Raw genomic sequence first — 5,382 nt, forward strand, 5'->3', positions numbered from 1 at the left:
GGAAAACTATCTGTTGAAAACTCAAACAAGATCCACACCTCACTCCGGACACAAAAATCAACTCAAAGTGGATCAAGAACCTAGAACTAACTTTAAGGTGCACAGATGGCCGAGCTGTGCACCACAGCGGGTGGAGGCGAACCCTGTACCTTTCTTTGCGTCAGCAGCGCAACTCAGAGCAACTCTTTCCCGCTAAAGACACCAGAGATCCTTTCCTATTAAAGCTCTTTAAAAAAACGAACCCATGCTCCCTCCCCTTCCCCCCTTCTCCCTGCAGAGCCTCCGAGTCACCATGGCCACGCACCCCGACGGCTTCCGCCTTGAGGGGCCCCTGGCTGCGGCCTCCAGGACCGGACCCCGCACGGTGCTCCACGAGGGTCTGTGCCCATGGCCCCCCCCCCCGTAACTCCAACGCCATGGCGGCCGCAGCCCTGGCCGCCCCCAGCCTGGGCTTGGACCGCGTCGTCGGGGTGCTGGTGGCGGATGGCAGCCTCCCGGACATGCACGTGGTGGAGGTGGAGCTGAGCCGACCGCCGGAACCCAGCCCAGGGACCCAGCCCAGCGGCCGCAGCTTTGCCTTGCGCACCCGCCTGAGCGGGGCGCGGTCACCGGCTCGGCCACCGTCACGCCTTCAGGTGCAGCGTCCTGTGCTGCTGCCCCTCCCCTCCAAGCCAGGGATCCATCTCTGCTGAGAACCCTCCTCCCTCCAGAGAAGGACATCAGAGTCTTTGATTTCCTCGCCCCCATTTGCCCCCACATCTGCTCTGGTCAGTTAGCCCAGATCTCCCTCTCTCCTCGCAGTAAACATCTCCCTACACGGAAAAACAAAACAAAACAAAAACCGAACCCAGTCAAAACAACTATGAGATATCATCTCACCCCAGTCAGAACTGCAAAATTTGACAGAACCAGCAAGCAACAAATGCTGGCGAGGTTGTGGAGAAACTGGAACCCTTATTCACTGTGGGTGGGAGTGTAAAATGGTGCAACCTCGGGCTTGGGAGGAGACTGAGAAAGATGAGTCCAATAATGTCTACTGCATTGAAACAGATGTGGGAGAAAACTGTTTAAAAGGGAAAATTATTAGGTATTTTTGTCATGACAAGAGTCCAGAGGGACGGGTGCATAGTGAAGTGGACCTGAGGGGAGGGATAGTGAATAAATGGAAGTTTTACTTTTCCAAGAGGGTAGAGTACTAGCGGGGAGGGCTGGGAGGGGAGAAAAGTGCAAAAATGAATGAATGGAAATCAAAGGTCTCTGTAAATTTTCATTGAAATTAATAATTTAAAAAATTAAAAAGAAAAAAAAGAACCTAGAACTAAAACCAAGGACTATAAACTTCATTAGAGAAAAGCTTGGAAGAACTTTAGAAGCCCTAATCCACAGCATTAACAGCCTTCCAAGCATCCTGAAAAATCTACAACCAGAAGAGCATAAAATAAATGAATGGGACCTTCTAAGAATAAAATCCCTATGCACATGCAAAAACTTCTCCAACAGGTTAAAAAGGGAGGCCACAGTCTGGGGAAAAAATATTTGGTGATGATGTATCTGATAAGGGAATTATATCTAGAACTTATAGGATACTCGAGCACCACAAAAAGATAAAGGTAAACAACCCAATTGAAAAATGGGCACAGGATATGAACAGACACTTCAAGAAGACATTCAGATGGTGAATAAACACATGAAGAAATGTTCAAAATTCCTAGCTCTAAGAGAGATTCAAATCAAAACAACTGTGAGATATCATCTCACCCTAGTAAGAACAGCAAAATTTAACAGAACAGCAAACAGCAAATGCTGGTGAGGTTGTGGAGAAATTGGAACCCTTATTCACTGTTGGTGGGAGTGTGAAATGGTGCAACCACTATGGAAGGCAGTGTGGCACTTTCTCAAAAAGTTGGAATACCATTTGACCCAGCAATTGTAGTACTGGGAATATACTCTAAAGAAACCATAACTGCCACCCAAGCAGATACATGCACACTCATGTTCATTGCGGCTTTGTTCACAATAGCAAAGAGTTGGAAACAACCCAAGTGCCCATCAACAAACGAAAGAGAAGCTCTAGTATATTCACACAATGGAATACTCTGCTGCATTGAAAAACAAGGAATTTATGAAATATATAAAATGGGTGACCCTGGGGGATATTATGCCGAGTGAAATATCTGTCACAAAGGCACAAACACTGCATAATGCCACTGTTGTAAAATGGGACTGACATTGGGCTTAGGGGAAATGTAAGAAAAGAGAGTTTAAATAATGTATACTGCATTGAAACAGATGAGGGTGAGAACTGTTTGAAAGGAATATATGATTAGGTATTATTTTCATGACAAGAGTCGAGAATGAGAGTTTTATGGGGGAGTACATGGGGGACGGGATTGTATAATAATGAAGTTTGGTTTTTGTCTTATTTACTTTTCAAAGAGAAAAAAACAACTGGGAGGAGGAGTGGGCAGGGAGAAAAATGTGCAATAATGAATTAATGTAAAAAGAAAAAAAGCAAGAAATAGCAAACTGCAACTGCATGGGAGGAGATTGTCCACCTTTCTCCCAGGGAACTGTTGGTATATTCAAGATGCATAATTTTGAGTTGACAGAACTACTTACGACTAAGCCACCAGAACTCCCTTTGTAGAAACTCTATAATAGAGATGCTTTTAGAGTTTCCAAGGCTGTAAATCTTTACAGATGCCTCATCTGCAGAAAGGTGTCCAAAGTATGTGAGATGAAGCTTCACCCTCCTTGCTTCCAAAGCGTACACTAGTAGCACTTTCTCCAAGACAGACTTGTTTTGTTCTTCTGGCAGTCCATAGGATAGTTAGTACTTTTCTCAGCACCATATCTCAAAGGCACAGATTCTTTTTCCTTTGTCATCAAACTTTCAGATGCATAGCAAATAATTGAAAAGACCATAGTTTGAATCAGGTAAGCCTTAGTCTTTAAACTGGTGTCCTTACTCATCAATAATTTGAAAAGGTTCCTAATAGCAGATTTTATCAATGCTGCTTATCTTTCGATTTTTTTTCCAAGTGTCTTGATTGTGAATCCAAGTAAGATTAAATAATTGTCAACTTTAATCTGTCCTTGATATTGATGATGTCTGTTGTCCCAGTGGTGAGAACTTTCGAGTTCTTGGCATTGAGTTGTAATCCATATTGAAGGCTGTAGTCTTTAATCTTCTGCAGCAAGTGCTTCAAGTCTTCCTCACTGTCAGCAAGCAAGGTTGTGTCATCTACATAACACAGGTTGTTGATGAATCTTCCTCTGATCCTGATGTTACCTTATTCATCAAAGTCTGGTTTCTCATATAATTTGTTCAGCATACAAATGGGTTGTGGGGTGGCATCAAAGATCTTATCCAACAAAAAGGCAAAAGACTATTACAAACACAAAGAAAGAAAAAACCAAAATGAATGTCAGAAAAGACCCCGAAATTGCACTAGAAAAAGACACCAAAACAGAGTGGGGAAATGCCAAAATAAGAGTTGAACAGCCTTTCTATGAATATGGTGCTGAAAATGAAGATTGAGGTCCTACCTCTCCCAAAACGGAAACCAAAGCAAAAGCCAAGAAAGCTGTTCTGAAGGGCATCCACAGCCACAAAAAACCAAAACAGAACATCCACACATCGCCACCTGCTGGCAATCTAAGATGCTGAGACTCTGAAGGCCGCTTAAATACTCTTGGAAGAGTGCCCCAGGAGAAACAAGTTTGACTATTAGGCCATCATCAAGTTTCCACTGACCACCTAGTCAGCCATAAAGAAAATAGAAGATAACAACACACTTGTGTTCATTGTTTCTGTCAAGGCCAACAAGCACCAAATTAAATATGCTGTAAAGAAGCTCTGTGACATTAATGTGGCCAATTCTTAAGCTTCAGTTTGAACTTGCTTATGAAAAGTTCATGGTCTGTCCCACAATCAGTACCTGGCCTAGTTTTCACAGCTGATAATGAGTTTCTCCAACAATTCTTTCCACAGATGAAGTTAATATGATTCCTGTGCAGACTATCAGGTGAGGTCCATGTTTATGTTTCTTATAAAAGGTATTTGCAATGAATAAATCATTGACTGTACACAATTCTATAAATTAATCTCCAGCTTCATTTCTGTCACCAAGCCTGTGTTTTCTGAATACACATCCTTCTTCCTGTTGCCAACTTTTGCATTCCAGTCACCCATTATTGTTAGTGTATCCTGGTTACAAAGGGAGTTTTGGGACCTAGTGGCAAGAAGCTATGCTGCAGTTCTGAAGGCATGCAGTTTGAAGCCACCAGCTGCTCTGAGGGAGAAGGATAAGCAGTCTTCTCCTATGTAATTAATTGTCTCTGAAAACCCTCCAGAGGGTCAGCTATACATCAGTTCTGATTCTATGGTACACAACAACAACAAGATGGTTACACATGGTTGCCTATTGTAATTGGTATTGTTTTTCTTATTTGTTGATACTGTATTCTACTACTTTGCTGAATTAGTCAACTACGGTCAACATCTTTCTTTCTCTCCCCTCCCCACTTTATAAGGGAATAAAGTTTGTTTTATAAAACTTTTTATTTTATATTAGTTTGCATACAAAATTCATACACATTGTGAATCATACATTGTGTTTCATATAAGCATTCCCATAATTGTCTTTTATAAAATTAATCATCATTGAACCATGTCCAGTGTTACTCCTTTTTTTCAGGTCCCCACCAGATCTTTACCATTTTCTTCACCCCTCCCTCCACCCACCAATTGTGAGACCCTGTTTTACCCCCTGCCCACTCTTCACCCCTCTACTCCCATTCCCTCCATCCTTGGAACTCAAACTATATTTATATTAATGGTCTTATGCAGTATTTGTCCTTATGTTCATTCAGCATAATGTTCTGTATTCTTTCCCAAGTTATGTAGTATTTTCAAAAATCGTTGCTCCTTAGTGCTGTGTAGTATTCCATTGTGTGAATATAACACAATTTCTCAATCCATTCTATTGTGGTTAGACATTTAGGCTATTTCCATGTTCTTGTGACTGTGACTAATGCTGCCATGAACATTGGTGTACACATTTCTGTTTGTGTTTCAGTTCTAATTTCCTTGAGATATATTCCTAGAGTGAAATAGCTGGGCCATATGGAGTTTATATGTTCAGCTTTTTGAGAAAATGCCAATTTCCTTCCAGAATGGTTGTACTATTTTACAAACAAACAACAATGTATGAGAGTCCTAATATCTCCACACCCTCTCCAACATTTATTGCTTGCTGTTCTGTTAAACTTTTCCACGGACTGCCCTGCCATGCGGATACCACCCCACTGTATGGCAACTGCTGCCCCTGCACCAGGAACACCAATATGACAAGGGGGTGGCGAAGAAATGGCAGGACA

The 5,382-nt window shown here is 42.2% G+C and overlaps 1 pseudogene; it reads left to right on the forward strand.

Annotated features, from left to right (window-relative positions):
- Window positions 1-244: 244 nt before the first annotated feature.
- Window positions 245-692, forward strand: LOC102858472 (annotated as a pseudogene).
- The last annotated feature ends 4,690 nt before the right edge of the window (window positions 693-5,382 follow it).

Source organism: Elephantulus edwardii, unplaced genomic scaffold (assembly GCF_000299155.1).
Source record: "Elephantulus edwardii isolate Elephantulus edwardi_28Jun2011 unplaced genomic scaffold, EleEdw1.0 scaffold00353, whole genome shotgun sequence".
Classification (NCBI taxonomy): domain Eukaryota; kingdom Metazoa; phylum Chordata; class Mammalia; order Macroscelidea; family Macroscelididae; genus Elephantulus; species Elephantulus edwardii.